General features: G+C 47.1%; 1 pseudogene; it reads left to right on the top strand.

Moving 5' to 3' along the window:
• Positions 1-513: 513 nt before the first annotated feature.
• On the top strand, positions 514-594 carry LOC144479810 (U4 spliceosomal RNA; annotated as a pseudogene).
• The last annotated feature ends 17,663 nt before the right edge of the window (positions 595-18,257 follow it).

The following is an 18,257-nucleotide window of genomic DNA, read 5'->3' as shown; positions in this document are numbered from 1 at the left end:
CGTTGATGGGCTTTCTTAACTATAGTGTCGGCATGGGGGGACCAGGACAAGTTGTTGGTGATCTGGACACCTAAAAACCTGAAGCTCTCGACCATTTCTACTTTGTCCCCATTGCTGTAGACAGGGACATGTTCTCCACTGCGCTTCCTGAAGTCGATGACTATCTCCTTAGTTTTGTTGACATCGAGGGAGAGATTATTGTCATCACTGCTCCCCTCTCTGCTGCTCCCCTCTCTGCTGCTCCCCTCTCTGCTGCTCCCCTCTCTGCTGCTCCCCTCTCTGCTGCTCCCCTCTCTGCTGCTCCTCTCTCTGCTGCTCCTCTCTCTGCTGCTCCCCTCTCTGCTGCTCCCCTCTCTGCTGCTCCCCTCTCTGCTGCTCCTCTCTCTGCTGCTCCTCTCTCTGCTGTCCCCCTCTCTGCTGCTCCTCTCTCTGCTGCTCCTCTCTCTGCTGTCCCCCTCTCTGCTGCTCCTCTCTCTGCTGCTCCTCTCTCTGCTGTCCCCCTTTCTGCTGCTCCCCTCTCTGCTGTCCCAAGTATCGTAGCCGATGAGGTTTAACCGAGGCGCGATTATTGCTTATTGAAAACTTTTCTCTGCTGTCCCCCTCTCTGCTTGTCCTCTCTCTTCTGATCCCCTCTCTCCTTATTTTATTTTTATTTATTTATTAGTGTGACAAGTCGGCTTATATTAACATTGCAATGAAGTTACTGTGAAAATCCCCTGGTTGCCACACTCCGGCATCCGTTCGGGTACACTGAGGGAGAATTTAGCATGGCCAATGCACCTAACCAGCACCTTTCTTGTCCCTTCTCTGCCAATCCACTCTCTGCTGGTTGTCTTGCTACTGGTTACTTCTGTACTGTGCAGTTACAGCTCTGTGACCAGAAGGTGCTGTTGTTGATCATCTCAATCTTCATCTGCCATCCAAACTCAGGCAGCCTAACTGGAAACCATCCCGATGTAATCGAGAAAATGACCAAAACATATCAAATAACTTCTCAACAAAAAAGTACTGTGAACCAACTCTCCTCTTTTGGTGGCTAAGAAAGCAGTTGTTTGCAGTCAGTACTTTCGGCATTTTTCCCTGAGATTGAATCACCCCATTTGGGGCGACAAGGTGGCACTGCTGCCTCACAGCGCCAGGGACCCAGGTTCAATTCCGGCCTTAGGTCACTGTCTGTGCGGAGTCTGCACATTCTCCCCGTGTCTGTGTAGGTTTCCTCCGGGTGCTCCAGTTTCCTCCCATAGTCCAAAGATGCACAGGTTAGGTGGATTGGCCACGGTAAATTGCCCCTTAGTATCAGGAGGATTAGCAGGGTAAATATGTGGGGGTTACAGTGATAAGGCATGGGTGGGATTGTTGTTGGTGCAGGCTTGATGGGCCAAATGGCCTCCTTCTGCACTGTAGGGATTCGATGATTTAATTGCCTCGGTGTATTCACCTTGCTTTTTATGGATGAGTTTCAGGAAATTTGGGAACGTCATTGGCCTGACATTAAACTAGTCTAAATAAATATTGCTATGATTGAATGATTTACACATGTTGATTGTTAAGATTAGTTGTTAAAGTTTATTTATTAGTGTCACAAGTAGGCTTACATTAATGCTGCAATGAAGTTACTGTGAAAATCCCTCAGTCGTCACACTCCGGCGCCTGTTCGGGTTACACTGAGGGAGAATTTAGCATGGCCAATGCACCTAACCAGCCTGTCTTTCAGACTGTGGGAGGAAACCGGAGCACCCGGAGGAAACCCACACAGACACGGGGGAGACCGTGCAGGCTCTGCACAGACAGTGACCCGAGCCAGGAATCGAACCCGGGTCCCTGGCGCTGTGAGGCAGCAGAGCTAACCACTGTGCCACCGGAAGTGTGTTTCTCATGGGGAAGCTGTGCCCATGCAACCTAATGTGCTGCAGAAAACTGCGATAGTTGGTGGGTTGGAAGTTTGCTTTCCAATGTGCTGTCAATGTCAAACTTTTTATCCCTGCCCCACCATAACCCGCAGGCTCGTGCAAATTAAAATTCAGCCCATTATGTTCCCGTTATACCTCTACCTCACAGACAAGATTCATTCTCATTGTGATTCATCAATGATTAGATGCTCTTTAATTTTTCATCACAGACCATAATCAACTATTCCCTCAGATACAATTCAAGCGATGATGATAAAGCATCCGACCAGATGGAAATCGCTAACATTATTGATGTAATGGTGCATGAAGTTAAAACAGAGTTACGTCTACTATTCTGGACAACTCCATGCAAGCGAATCCCTGATACAGAATACCAGGAATATCTAATTGTTGTCCATTCACATGGAATGCCCACACACTAGGATTATTATTTTTGCAAAATATAGTATGTTCCTGATTTGGTCTGTCTCTCTGCAATAGCTTGTCTGGGATAAAAGTCTCTCCTGTGGTGTTGCTTATTGGTAGTCTGACATCTGAACAACATTTAGCTGTTGACTAATCTCAGCCTAAGGTGTGCTCAGTCTGGCTTGCTTCCAACGGCTGATGTATTGCTGGTAAATCCTCCTAATTGCTGCTGTTTGTAAACCCTTGTAGTTCCAGGTGAGAAACAGCACGAGCAGACTGACTTCTTTTCACCTTCTTCAAAGGTCATTTGTTACAGAGCCATAGAGGTTTACAGCATGAAAACAGGCCCTTCGACCCAACTTGTCCATGCCGCCCTTTTCTTTTAACCACTAAGCTAGTCCCAATTGCCCACGTTTGGTCCATATCCCTCTATATCCATCTTACCCATTTAACCGTCTAAATGCTTTTTAAAAGGTAAAATTGTACCCGCCTCTACTACTACATCTGGCAGCTTGTTCCAGACACTCACCACCCGCTGTGTGAAAGAATTGCCCCTCTGGATCCTTTTGTATCTTCCCTCTCTCACCTTAAACCTATGCCCTCTAATTTTAGACACTCCTACCTTTGTTCCTGTATCAACGCGGGGCAATTGAATGCGAGAAATGTGACATAATGGGAACAATTTTAATTGGGAGCAATTGTAACCCAGCTAAACAGAAGAGAAACCCACAGTATTGGGTGCAAGACCCGCTTTATCTCCCATCTGGAATTTAATGCCCTTTAATTGCTGGGAGGGAGGGCACTTAATCAAATGGGACGGGGTCAGGTGTGGACCTGCCACCTTCCAGCTTCCACCCTGATTAAGCCAATGGCAGGAAGGCTGAGGAACGACATTCCTGCCTCTTCACCAGTTGACGCCCTTAAGTGGGAAATTAATCCCCCCTTAAAAGGCTCACACTTGCACCTTTGGTATTAACTCAGTGGCAGGCTGGGGTCTTGCCATGCAGAAAGCAGGACCCTGTGCAGGGTTGCTTGTGGGTTCTCGGAAGGGGTTGGGGGTGTGGTTAGGGGTGGGGGGGAGGGGGGGGGAGTTCCGTCATTCAAGGCCACTCAGAGTCTGATTGAAAACTCGGCATTGAGAATGTGGATCCGCTGAGAGCCATCTCTTGCCCTAGTTGCTGACCCTCCTCCTAACCCATGACCCTAAACCCTAACATCCTCAACCTGGGACCTCAGGTGGGCGTTGTACCGGCAGCAGTCACTGCCTTCCCAATAGCATTGCTGCTCAATAGAGCTGCTAGCGTCTGATTGGTTGGCAGGTGGGCAGGGCTTCTGCCCCAGGTCATTAACCCTAGGAAAGGCCCTCCAGTGTCCTGTAAAGTGCCTGAGTGGCACTTAATTTGGTGACCTTCCCCAAAAGGGTTGACTTGGTACTCTTGCCAGCTCTTGAGCCAATGGGCAAGACTCCCATTATCTCCAATAAATACCCCCAATATCACTCTCCGGAGCAAACCCATACAGACATGGAGAGAAGGTGCAAATTCCACACATACAGCCGCTGAAGGCTGGAATTGAATCTGGGTCCCTGGCACTGTGGGGCAGCAGTGCAAATCACTGCACCACCGTGCCACCCTTTTGGTGGTCGAATTGCCTGTATTCAATTGCCAATATAGGAGAGCTCTTCTAAACCTGTGACCTCTACCACATAGAAGGACAAAGGCAGCAGATGCATGGTGTTATGGTTCAGTTCAGAAACTCCAAAGTGTTTTATGTTGTCTGCCTGGATCATAGGTTTTGTTTGAATTTGGCTAGGATAAGCATGATAGGCTTCCCTTCAGGTATGATTCAAATTATAAGAACATAAGAACATAAGAAATAGGAGCAGGAGTAGGCCATCTAGCCCCTCGAGCCTGCCCCGCCATTCAATAAGATCATGGCTGATCTGACGTGGATCAGTACCACTTACCCGCCTGATCCCCATAACCCTTAATTCCCTTACCGATCAGGAATCCATCCATCCGCGCTTTAAACATATTCAGCGAGGTAGCCTCCACCACCTCAGTGGGCAGAGAATTCCAGAGATTCACCACCCTCTGGGAGAAGAAGTTCCTCCTCAACTCTGTCTTAAACCGACCCCCCTTTATTTTGAGGCTGTGTCCTCTAGTTTTAACTTCCTTACTAAGTGGAAAGAATCTCTCCGCCTCCACCCTATCCAGCCCCCGCATTATCTTATAAGTCTCCATAAGATCCCCCCTCATCCTTCTAAACTCCAACGAGTACAAACCCAATCTCCTCAGCCTCTCCTCATAATCCAAACCCCTCATCTCCGGTATCAACCTGGTGAACCTTCTCTGCACTCCCTCCAATGCCAATATATCCTTCCTCATATAAGGGGACCAATACTGCACACAGTATTCCAGCTGTGGGAATGACCCACCAGGAAGCTTTTATCAAACAAAGTTTATTTAAGAATATAGTCAACATGTATAATAAGACAATTAGCAAGAACTTCTATCAATTATAAACAAAAACAAAGCAATCACAATAATGTAAAACCCTTAATGAACATCTATAAGCTATCCCAATCAAACCAATCTCGATAAACAACCCTGTAAACAAGTTCAACATGGCATAAACTAAGGCTCACGTGATGCTGGAATTGAGGCCTTTAGTTGAATTCTGCAGTCAAATGCTCTTGAGTCTCAGAACAGTTTGAAGACAAGGCAGCTTCCCAGAACACCAGAGAGACTCGGGTCCAGCCGCCAACAACAGCAGGTTTTCACTTATCGGGAAAACAAGATCTTCTTTTCAGCTAACCAACAGAATCTTCAGAACAACAAAGAGAGAGGGAAAACACTTCTTTTTAGCTTGCTGTCCCTTCTAAAATTAAAACTCAAACCTACAGCTCCCAACTGAAAATGAAAAATAAAGTGTCCAACAACACATGATCGTCCTCCTAATAATGCAGGATCATAAAACTAATCCCAGAGTAAACACAAACAACCCATTTAAGCCGCTTAAGTAGCAATAAAAGGACATTTCCAGTCAAGCCAGCAATAATGACATCACTGAAGCTGTGAGAGCTGCAGGAATCATGGGCGGAATTCTCTGGCCATGCTGGTCTAAAAGCTGGAAATTCCCGCCCAACCGTCAATGGCGTTTCACATTCCCTGCAACCAGCCTGCTAAAATTCCAGTGGTGGGCGTGACAGGACATCAACATCACAATGGGAACAACACCACCTACAAGTTCCTGTACAAGTCACACACCATCCTGACTGAGAACTACTTTCCTTCACTGTCGCTGGGACAAAATCTTGGAACTCCCTCCCTAACAGCACTGTGGGTGTACCGACACTACACGGACTGCAGTGGTTCAAGAAGGCCGGCTCACCACCACTTCCTCAAGGGCAGCTGGGGATGGGTAATAAGTGCTGGCTTCCCCTGAACGAATAAATAAAAATAATCAAGAAATTGCTTGACCAATGTCTTCTTTCCCCGGGGTGGTAGGGGAACGGAACTTGTTGCGAGTTAAGCCACAGGCAGCTGGATTCTGATTGACCTCAAAATGCTTACTGGTTCGAGTCTGGATAATGTTCATCCAAGGGTGGTTAAATCGATGGGATGTGTGCTCTCTGAGTCCCTTGTTGTTTATTCAACACTTCAATAGAATCAGGGCTAATTCCCTTAGACTGAAAGCTCGTTCATATAGTTCTTATTTTCAAAAATGGGGGCATCAAAGCCAGTGGGTGACAGGTTTATCATCCAGACATCCATTACTGGGAAGATGCTAGAAAGGATTGTCAGAGCTACAGCGAAAGGAGGACTCATTAAACATTTACAACATGGCCTCTGAATAAATGGGTTGCGGCTATCAAATCTGAGGGATAGCTTTTTCAAGGGAGTTATATCGTGGATGAGTGAAATCTGGTGGAAGGCCTTTCACATGATTACCTCACAAGATGTAATTGTCTGATATTACTAAGATTTGGAACAATGGATTAGAAATTGGTTCCAACCTTGTAATTAACCAATGTCTCTTCAGCTTCGAGGCATGATTCAAGCGATCTCCCTCAGCAGTTATTCCTGGGCCCATTGCTCTTTTATTAATGGCATGGACAGTGGTGTTGTCAGTATGTTCAGTAAGTTTGCAGTTACCACCAAAGGGTTAAGACGAATGAGGAACACTGTCAAATCCAAAAGGATTTAGACATGTTTGGGGAGTAGGCAACACAGTGGAAATAACATTTATTTAAATCAACAAAATGTTGGAAGAGAGAACAAGGGATGTAGGTGTCATTTGAGGGAACTGAACTGAAAAAGATTGAGAGAGAAATAGATCTTGGTGTTACTTTGCACAGGTCACTAAGGTTTCATGACCAATGTGAAGAAGTTATTGCTAAAGCTAACTGGATATTGGATTTATAAACCGACCATTCAGCAAAATTAAATTCTGATGCCATACCACTCACTGGTCAGACTGTAACGAATGTACTGTGCTCAGTGTTGGTCCCCAGCATGTGAATGTCATAATGCCCACAGAAAAGGTCCAGAGGATAGGTACAGGAATGATTCCTAGCTGAAAGGACCTCAGTTACTCAGGCTGGCTCAGGACCTTTCTTAAGAAGTGTGCGTCTGTGATTGGTCAGACAATGTGATATGGGGCCGGCTTAATGGACCAACTGGTCTTTTCCTTCCCACCACCTTTGTGACCTTGTATAACCACAGAAAATCAAGACAGTGCCAGTTTCCTCTGTGCAGCAGAGGTTTGGAACTGCACCAAAAGGCACAAATACCTTCTTTTGAGGCAGTCAGCAGTTAACAGGGAGGGGCTTTGAGAAAAAGTGTAAAGAACTGGCTAGGGACCTGGGTTCAATTCTGGCCTTGGGTGACTGCCTGCGCGTTCTCCCCGTGTCTTCATGGGTTTCCTTCAGGTGCTCTGGTTTACTTCCGTAGTCCAAAAATGTGGGGGCTAGGTTGATTGGACATGCTAAATTGCCCCTTAATGTCAGAGGGATTAGCAGGATAAATACGTGGGGTTATGAGGATAGGGCCTGGGTGGGATTATTGTTGATGCAAGCCTGATGGGCCGAATGGCTCTATCTGCACTGTAGGGATTCTATGGGGATCAGGATATTGAGTTCAATGATCAACCGTGATCAGAATGAATGGTAGAGCAGGCTCAAAGGGCCGAATGGCCTATTCCTTCTTCTAGTTTCTATATTTCTATGTAATACCTTTGTAAATAAAGTCACGGTCAACAGTTCAATCAGAGCATTCCAGAAGGAAACTTTACAGAACTCAACAGACTTATACGGTAACCAGATGCAACTTATCCTCAGGTGTTTGAAATACGTGAGAGTGAATTTTCTTTTCATTTAAGATTATTTGGAAAATAGGTGTCTGTTGTGGTTGTTAGGATACGAGATCAGAAACTCTAAGATATAGTATGAAGTTAGAATAGATCCCAACTATTTGCTATTTTGGCATTAATGATAGGATAAGGTGTTTCACTTTAGGTGTGATTCTATTGACAAACTTGGAAGATTTTAGTAAAACAAACTCTACTTAGCAATGCTGTTTAACTAACAAACAAATTAGCTTAACTTTTATCAACTGAAGTACTTAAACATGACAAGATTACAATTCTTAACTGGTAACCTATCTCTATTAGTTCCAATTCCAACAATATTCCTCTTATAGACTTAAACTCCTCTTCAAAATCAATTATTAACACACAGGTTTACGTGTTTGTACTTGTTAACAGCTTTTGAACATTTTTGGAGAGAGGGAGACAGAGAGTGACCTATTCTATTACAAGGGGGCATAACAATAGGGTTCATGGTGAAAGATATAGGAAGGATATCAGAGGTAGGTTCTTTACGCAGAGAGTGGTTGGGGTGTGGAATGGACTGCCTGCAGTGATAGTGGAGTCAGACATTTTAGGAACATTTAAGCGGTTATTGGATAGGCACATGGAGCACACCAGGATGATATGGAGTGGGATAGCTTGATCTTGGTTTCAGATAAAGCTCGGCACAACATCGTGGGCCGAAGGGTCTGTTCTGTGCTGTACTGTTCTATGTTCTATGTTCTCCCAGCAGGTCACAAACAACAGCCTCCAGAGAGAGAGAGAGAGAGAGACCTCTTGTTCCTTTCAGAATCCGGCAGTAACTGCTTGCTTTTCCTTGCAAGCTTAGCTCCTCTCCTTAAGCACATGACTTTGTCAATCAATCTAATCAAAATCATATTCTGAAACCCCAGGGAAAAAACAAAAACTCACATTAAAACAAAAAAGTCCCTAGCTAATATCAATCATTAGCCTACATTCTCAGCATGTGAGCTGCCTGGTGCAGACAAATTGGCACTGCATAAAGCAGAGCTGAATTTTAAACATACCCCTTACAAGAAACATGATATAAATATATTTCTTAAAGGCACAGTATCATCACATAGTCCATAATATATGGCTGTCACCAAACATAATTCCATGAACCTTTCTATCTCCATTCAAGGGCTGGAGGACGCTTTCAGAGCTGGGATTGAATACTGTTCCCTCTCTCTTTCTTGCTCTTCAACAAAGGAGGAAGCGCGATCCCAACTTCTGTTCCATGAGTGAAGGGGCTCCACTCAGATACAAGCATTATTTTCTTGTCTGTGTGAGGGGATGCCCAGTTCTGAGTCCCGTCGCTTTGTGACAGCCCAGGGGTGGTGCAGTGATTGAAATCAGGGGCTTACAGTGTGTGCCGTTGTAGGTTTAGATCCATGAGTAATCGACTCCATGGGGGGTCTCGAGCAGCTTAGGCACGAGATTGCAGCCCTTGACAAGAAGTTAAAGATTGTTTGGAAAGATGCAATGGGACAAAACTTTCTGAAGTCAGCAAAAACATTTTATAACTTAGTGAGCTGTGAACCTTTAACCTGGTCTGCCAGCCTCTTTGTTCTGTTAACAGCTCCACAATTCATTGAGAATGGAGAATCGATACTATATTAACTACCACTGGGTAATTGATGACTCTGTCAATAGTGGATAGGAAATGCTAATAAGATTTATTTATGCTAATAAAGCACTTCGGCAAATAGATATTTGAGGGCTGCTTTTTGAATGTCTCAGACCCGCTAATGAGTTTGTTCTTCGCGAGTCCCAGGACGCAAACAGCTACGTGAGAACCACGCTGCAAGAAAACCCCGCAACACAAGTCCAGTTATCCTTCACTATAAAAGTAACTTTAATCAACTTGTAACTTTATTGCTTCCCATGATCAGGTTCTGCTACCCAGGTGGACCGAAAGGTATAAAAATTGCTATCCCTGATGGTGGAATGCTAAACCACACTGTCCTCTGCGTTACTATTGATAAAACCATAAGCATAAAAGTGGCACTTTGTCCATTTGCACTGATACATTCCCATCTTAAGATGAATCCTTTGTTAAGGCTTTTCAAGGAAAATTGATTGCAACTCCTTAATAGAATTTACAGGGCAAGGGAGGATGTAAATTTAGACCGGGCCTCCGCAACTTCAGCTCAGGGCTGCGCTTAGCCAGCTGAAAGATTTGGAAGTAATGGCACAATGTGGAGCAAGGGGAGATTTTCAGTCCCACTGGATGGGAACAACAGCCTTTGTCAAATTTCGAGTTTATTTATTAGTCACAAGTATGCTTACACTGCAGTGAAGTTACAGTGAAAATTCTCTAGTCGCCACACTCCGGCGCTTGTTCGGGTACACTGAGGGAGAATTTAGCATGGCCAATCCACCTAACCAGCACGTCTTTCTGGCTTTGGGAGGCAATCGGAGCATCCAGAGGAAACCCATGCAGACGTGGGGAGAATGTACAGACTCCGCACAGACAGTGACCCAAGCCGGGAATCGAACCGGGGTCCCTGGCATTGTGAGGCAGCAGTGCTAAACCACTGTGCTACTGCGCCGCACAATGGAAGGTTTCATCAACAGTGCTACCAAGTGGCACTTGCTCATCGAAAGCTTGCCAATCAATGCCCCTTTTGGGTCCTGGCTGGATTGCTGAGCTCCAGGTCTCGGCTGGACTTCACCGGACCCACTAGGCCCTAGTGGGAATCCCGACAGCATGTTAAATCTGGCCTCGGGCCTAAAATGGATTCCCGCCAGGCTGCAAACCCATCGCGATGCTCCCGGCCCGCTCCGCTGGCCCCGACCAGGTTCCTGCCCAGAGCGGACAGGAGCCCGATCACTGTGCAAAACCCCACATCCACATGTGATTAGCAGGCTGGAAGCCTGATTCAATTCCCTCCCATATAGCACCCATCCCCAGCAGGAAATCCAGTGGACGGGCTCTGCTGAAACAGAGATGAGGAGGAATTTCTACAGTCAGAGGGTGGTGAATCTGTGGAACTCTTTGCCGCAGAAGGCTGTGGAGGCCGGGTCATTGAGTGTCTTTAAGGCAGAGATAGATAGGTTCTTGATTAATAAGGGGACCAGGGGTTATGGGGAAAAGGCAGGAGAATGGGGATGAGAAAAATATCAACCATGATTGAATGGCAGAGCAGACTCGATGGGCCGAGTGGCCTAATTTTGCTCCTGTGTCTAATGGTCTTATGGTGCAGTTCCTGAAAAACCTGGATCTGGTGTCTTGTACTCAGGCAGGGGTTGGGGGCAGGGAGGTAAAGTGCTGTGTCCATGTGCCCCAGAGGGAGGATCCCAAGAGGGACCTGGGGGTTGTGTGGGCTCAGGTTGGGGTTGAGCTCAGGACTCTCCCCGTGGATGGTGGTCATGTTGCTGCACTTGCCCTTGTTGCTCTAGGAAAGGCGGTGTTCACTTTCATGATGGTGATTTCAGACAACATTCTGGTCTGGGAGAGATTTTCATTATTGTCTCTGTCCTTTGAAGCGCCCTGGTCCTTTGATATTCGTGCCCTTTAGACTCATGAAAGCCTTCAAAATCACCGCAGCCACTCCATCCCATATTCGCGATTGGTCCAGTTGTTAAAAGTGCTCTTTGAAGTGCTCTTATAGAACGTACCTGTCAGTTTCACCCAGGGGATCCCCTTGTTTTCTCTCATAAGGAACAGCTGCTCTGAAACCACAGTGGAGGTGGATGCCACTCTGTACTGAGGGATTGGGGGTGCTCACTTGTCACCATTTCCATTGTGGTTGCGGCGGGGGGGGGGCTGTCTCTGAATGTTGAGATTGGGACGCGGGTGCCCCGATCGCTGTGGAGTCGGGCTGGCCAGGGCGTTTCACGTCTTGTATATATTTGCATTGTTCAGTTGGCTGAAATCCAACTCACGGGCACTTCTAATGGCATGGAGAAACACAGTAAGAAGTTTAACAACACCAGGTTAAAGTCCAACAGGTTTATTTGGTAGCAAAAGCCACACAAGCTTTCGGAGCTGCAAGCCCCTTCTTCAGGTGAGTGGGAATTCTGTTCACAAACAGAGCATATAAAGACACAAAACTCAATTTACATGAATAATGGTTGGAATGCGAATACTTACAACTAATCAAGTCTTTAAGAAACAAAACAACGTGAGTGGAGAGAGCATCAAGACAGGCTAAAAAGATGTGTATTGTCTCCAGACAAGACAGCCAGTGAAACTCTGTGGGGGTTACAAATAGTGTGACATGAACCCAATATCCCGGTTGAGGCCGTCCTCGTGTGTGCGGAACTTGGCTATCAGTTTCTGCTCAGCGACTCTGCGCCGTCGTGTGTCATGAAGGCCGCCTTGGAGAACGCTTACCCGAATATCAGAGGCCGAATGCCCGTGACCGCTGAAGTGCTCCCCAACAGGAAGAGAACAGTCTTGCCTGGTGATTGTCGAGCGGTGTTCATTCATCCGTTGTCGCAGTGTCTGCATAGTTTCCCCAGTGTACCATGCCTCGGGACATCCTTTCTTGCAGCGTATCAGGTAGACAACGTTGGCCGAGTTGCAAGAGTATGTACCGTGTACCTGGTAGATGGTGTTCTCACGTGAGATGATGGCATCTGTGTCGATGATCCGGCACGTCTTGCAGTGGTTGCTGTGGCAGGGTTGTGTGGTGTCGTGGTCACTGTTCTCCTGAAGGCTGGGTAGTTTGCTGCGGACAATGGTTGTTTGAAGGCAAGAAGTGGGGGTGGTGCCTTCAAACAACCGCACAACCTCAAACAGACCATTGTCCGCAGCAAACTACCCAGCCTTCAGGAGAACAGTGACCATGACACCACACAACCCTGCCACAGCAACCTCTGCAAGACGTGCCGGATCATCGACACAGATGCCATCATCTCACGTGAGAACACCATCCACCAGGTACACGGTACATACTCTTGCAACTCGGCCAACGTTGTCTACCTGATACGCTGCAAGAAAGGATGTCCCGAGGCATGGTACATTGGGGAAACTATGCAGACGCTGCGACAACGGATGAATGAACACCGCTCGACAATCACCAGGCAAGACTGTTCTCTTCCTGTTGGGGAGCACTTCAGCGGTCACGGGCATTCGGCCTCTGATATTCGGGTAAGCGTTCTCCAAGGCGGCCTTCGCGACACACGACGGCGCAGAGTCGCTGAGCAGAAACTGATAGCCAAGTTCCGCACACACGAGGACGGCCTTAACCGGGATATTGGGTTCATGTCACACTATTTGTAACCCCCACAGAGTTTCACTGGCTGTCTTGTCTGGAGACAATACACATCTTTTTAGCCTGTCTTGATGCTCTCTCCACTCACGTTGTTTTGTTTCTTAAAGACTTGATTAGTTGTAAGTATTCGCATTCCAACCATTATTCATGTAAATTGAGTTTGTGTCTTTATATGCTCTGTTTGTGAACAGAATTCCCACTCACCTGAAGAAGGGGCTTGGAGCTCCGAAAGCTTGTGTGGCTTTTGCTACCAAATAAACCTGTTGGACTTTAACCTGGTGTTGTTTAACTTCTTACTGTGTTTTCTCCAGTCCAACGCCGGCATCTCCACATCACGGAGAAACACCCCAGTTTTCCCGCTGGTGAGAACCAAATTGCATCCCTCATTAAAACCTCGACCCAAATGTGGACAAAAGAATTGGATTCTGCACACTGAGTGTGATTACACTTGCAACAATCAGTGCAACATTTGACTGAAAGCGCGGCGTCTAGTGAAACCGAAGTCAATGGAGATTGGGGTGAACTCTCCACTGGCTGGAGCTGTGTCCAACACAAGGGAAGGCTGTTGGAAGCTGATCATCTCAGCCTCAAGATTTCACTGCAGAACTTCCTCAGAGTGTCCTAGGCCCAATCATCTCAGCTGCTTCATCAGTTTATTTATATTGTCACAAGCAGGCTTACATTAACATTGCAATGAAGTTACTGTGAAAATCCTCCAGTCGCCACACTCCGCTGCCTGTTTGGGTACACTGAGGGAGAATTTAGCATGGCCGATGCACCTAACCAGCACGTCTTTCAGATTGTGGGAGGAAACCGGATCACCCGGAGGAAACCCACGCAGATATGGGGAGAACATGCAGACTCCACACAGACAGTGACCCAAGCCAGGAATTGAACCCGGGTCCCTGGCGCTGTGAGGCAGCAGTGCTAACCACTATGCCACTGTGCCACTTCATCAATATGATAAGGTCAGAAATAGAGTGTTCACTGATAATTGCACAATGTTTATTTCCATTCCAAGTTCCTGATATATAAAGAACAAAAAAAAGGACAAAGAAAATTACAGCGCAGCAACAGGCCCTTCGGCCCTCCAAGCCTGCACCGACCATGCTACCCGACTGAACTAAAACCCCCTACTCTTCTGGGGATCATATCCCTCTATTCCCATCCTATTCATGTATAAAGAACAAATATATTCCAGACAATGCCTATTTCTATCAGGGGGAATCTAACCAGCTCTTCTTGATATTGACTGGTATTCATATTGTTAAATCCCCAAACATTAACATCCTGGAGGGGTCACTACTGACCTGAAACTTAACTGGATCAGACACACAAACATAGCTACAAAAGCGGGTCAGAGGCTGGGTATTCTGTTGCGAGTGACTCACTCCTGACTTTATAACAGCTTTATAAGATACAAAGCATAAGTGAGATGGAATATTCTCCACATGCCTGGATGGGTGAAGCTCCATCAACACTCACTGAAGCAGTCTGCTTGATCTACACCCCATCCACCCATGTAAAGCTTTACTCTTTCCACCACACCTGTAACGTGTCCCACTTTTGACAGCTCCTCCCAAACATACAGGATAGAATTGATACTATATTAGCTAGCATTTGGCTGAGTGCCAAATTCTTGGTCCTTGCTTGCAGCAGCAGCAGCGGGGTGCGAATTCCGCCCATGATGTCCATCACCTAGAACAAGGGTTGGTAACCTACGGCTTCCTGGGGGCCTGACGTATGACTCTCCAGAAGCTCTTGAATGAATGGGCGGCACGGTGGCACAGTGGTTAGCATTGCTGCCTCACAGCATCAGGGACCTGGGTTCGATTCCCGGCTTGGGCCACTGTCTGTGTGGAATTTACACATTCTCTCCTGTCTGCGTGGGTCCCCTCCGGGAGTCCAAAGATGTGCGGGTTAGGTTGATTGGCCATGCTAAATTGCCCCTTAGTGTCCCGGGATGTGTAGGTTAGAGGGATCAGTGGGGTAAATGTGTGGGATTGTTGGATTTGTACCTTATAAGGCTGTGAGGAGTCAGGAGTGAGTCACTCACAACAAAATACCCAACCTCTGACCTGCCTTTGTGTGATCCAGTTAAGATTCAGGTCAGTGGTGACCCCTCCAGGATGTTAATGTTTGGGGATTTAACACTATGAATGCCAGTCAATATCAAGAAGAGCGGGTTGGATTCCCTCTGATAGGGTCTGGGGTGGGATTGTTGTTGGTGCAGACTCAATGGGCCGAATGGCCTCCTCCTGCACTGTAGAGTTTATATGGTTCCTTTCAATGAATGTGCCTTTCAAACATTGACTGAATGAGTTGACAGAGAATTATTTCCCCAATGTGCTCCCAATGGAGAAACATATATAAAGCATTAACTATCTAAAAATTATTTTCCGTTGAGAGCTTCACCAGGGAAAATGGCGCCCTGCTCTATAGTCCAGCATTGAATCATGAAGGTGGCATCCAAGCCTACGTGTTAATCAGTGGAAGAATGCCCTCGCTCTGGCCTTGGTTTTGAAGCTGTGTTGGTGAGCACATGTATCACCAATAGGCAGATAAGTTATTGAGGAGACTAATCTACCTCACTTCTTGTTTTGAGGCTACTTGGGAAATGGCTGCAAAGCGGAGAAAAATCAAGGTGGAAAATGAAGAATTTCAGGATGAATGAACCGATTCATTCACATTCATCCCAAATTTGGCTGGCCTCGCTGTGAGTCTCATTTGTAATTAGAAATTCATCAGCAACAGGAAATCAGATCTTGAGAGGCATTTCACTAAAAAGCACAGTGCCTCAGCTGAAATTTATCCAGCTGGAGAAGCCCAAAAGATAGCAGTGTAGGAGCTGATGAACTAGGTAGAGGAATTGGCACGGTGGCACAGTAGTTAGCACTGCTGCCTCATAACTCCAGGGACCCGGGTTCGATTCCCGGCTTGGGTCACTGTCTGTGCGGAGTCTGCACGTTCTCCCCGTGCCTGTGTGGGTTTCCTCCGGGTGCGCTCCGGTTTCCTCCCACAGTCCGAAAGACGTGCTGGTTAGGTGTGTTGCCCATGCTAAATTCTCCCTCAGTGTACCCGAACAGGTGCCAGAGTGTGGCGACGAGGGGATTTTCACAGTAACTTCATTGCAGCGTTAATGTAAGCCTACTTATGACACTAATAAATAAACTTTATTTGCTGAGTGGGTGGATTCATCAAGTAGCACAATTACTGCTCGTTTTGTCGAAGTTAAAGAGATTGTGAAATGGGGAAAACCGTTCACAGTTAGTGGCAGGAATTCTCCAGCTTTTCGCCAGTGTTGGTGGAGCACCCCCTGCCGTGGGCCTGCTGGTGGCATGATGGGCGTCAATGGGAATTCCCATTGGCAGTGGCGGGAGCAGAGGAATCCACTGCTGGCAAATGGCTATCGCTTCCAGTTCTAAGATAAACACCCCGGGGGAAGCCAGCGAACCTTGCCCAAAGAATATGTGAAAGTGTGCTTATCAAAGTAGCAGAACCATTGTACAGCGATGTTTGAAACAAAACCAAATATATTTCAAAAACTAAAGACTGTGTGGGGCAGAACAGAGAGAGTGGCCACAGATAGCACCGTCCAGCAGACTGAGGATATATAAATTCAACTCCAGTGTCAGCAAATATTTTCTTGGGCGAAATCTTACCAAAGAACGGCAGAGTGTTGGTCCCGGTGTGAAAAACGGAGTGTTTCCCGTGGGCGGTACCGGTATATTTTCGGGCCCAATCTTATGCCTCATTAGGGATATTTTTATCCCCCTCCCAGTTTCATGTTGCTCCTGCGGCGTATTCCCTCTGATTCACTCACCCTGCAGCAACATAAACGCTCCAAACACTGGGGAGCTCCGTATGAACAGCTCCCCAGCACTTGTTCCACAGCGATTGCAGGGAATGGCATCAAGAAAGCGGCACCCAACTTCCCCGCTTTTCAGAAAGGGCCCTCACCAGAAGGCTGGATGGAGGGGAGCAGGGGTGGGACACACTCTACCCCCGTTCCAGGAGACGGCCTTCCAGCGGGGTCATCACTCCCGCCTGGGATGCAGTGGCAGCCCTGGTCAGTGCAAGCGCATTCCAGAAGAGGATGGGGCAGCAGTGTCGGAAGAAGATGAATGATCTTCTTCGCTCAGCCGGGGTAAGTGAACCATCCCCAGCCTCCCACTGGACCCCCTCACATACCCCCAACTTTTCTCTCACTCAGCTACCATGGCCTTTGCCAACACCAGGCACCAAGTTCCCCCCCTCCCTCCCACAGTCACTATGTTCCCCCAGTAGCTGCTATGCTCCTCACACTCCAGCTCCCACCCAAGCCCCACGCCTGCCACAACTCATCACCATCTTAAATGTCAACACTCCCACCTACACTCTCCCTCTCTGTGACATTGCAGACAAACAGCGTCAGTGTGTGCAGCCATTTGGAGTCATGCCCACGCTGAGAACCCTCACATGTTTTGAGGAGTGAGCCCTCAAGCTGGTCGGCGAAGGGGAGAGCGTGCCTGCACTGCTGGTGAAGTGGGGGTAGCAGAGAAACATGAGAAATGGTGGGGTGAAAGTAGAGTACATTAAATGCTACCGTTTACACAGCTACGGCAAAAATAAGAGACCTCACCTGGGAAGGTGAAGGTAAATTCAGTAATCCTGCACTCCCAGTGGGAAGCTTCACTGACTGGGAGAGTGTCAATGCAGTGGCAGCATGGTGGCACAGTGGTTAGCACTGCTGCCTCACAGCGCCAAGGACCCAGGTTCGATTCCCGGCTTGGGTCGCTGTCTGTGTGGAGTTTGCACATTCTCCCCATGTCTGCCCGGTTCCTCCGGGTGCTCCGGTTTCCTTCCACAGTCCAAAGATGTGCGGGTTAGGCGGATTGATCATGCTAAATTGCCCCTTAGTGTCAGGGGGATTAGCTAGGGTGATGGGGATAGGGCCTGGGTGGGATTGTGGTCGGTACAGACTCAGTGGGACGAATGGTCTCTTTCTGCACTGTAGGATTCTATGATTCTACTGTATTCCCGTCCCCCATCTGTCTCCCTTCAAGCAACACTGTTCCCTGAGAGCACAGAGATAGTGAGTTCACCTTTTATTAAATGGCATACTTTAGACAAATCCAAAGTATTTACTTAAGCCGGAAAATCCAACTCCAAACGAGTTCAAAGTAAATAGACAAAAATGAGAAAGAACTCTATTACTCAGGGAGATAATTTTCTTCAAAGTGATTTACGAGACTGCATGGCAGAGATAAAGGCATTGGGAGCATTGACAATACAGGGCAAGCTTTGATTAGTTCAGTGGCCTTTTCTTATGTTGTGTTATTTTGGCTCTGTTCCATGGAAATCAGAC

The sequence above is a fragment of the Mustelus asterias genome, chromosome 26 (genome assembly GCF_964213995.1).
Source record: "Mustelus asterias chromosome 26, sMusAst1.hap1.1, whole genome shotgun sequence".
Classification (NCBI taxonomy): domain Eukaryota; kingdom Metazoa; phylum Chordata; class Chondrichthyes; order Carcharhiniformes; family Triakidae; genus Mustelus; species Mustelus asterias.
The sequence above is the reverse complement of the archived record's forward strand: the minus strand, read 5'-3'. Positions and strand labels throughout refer to the sequence as shown.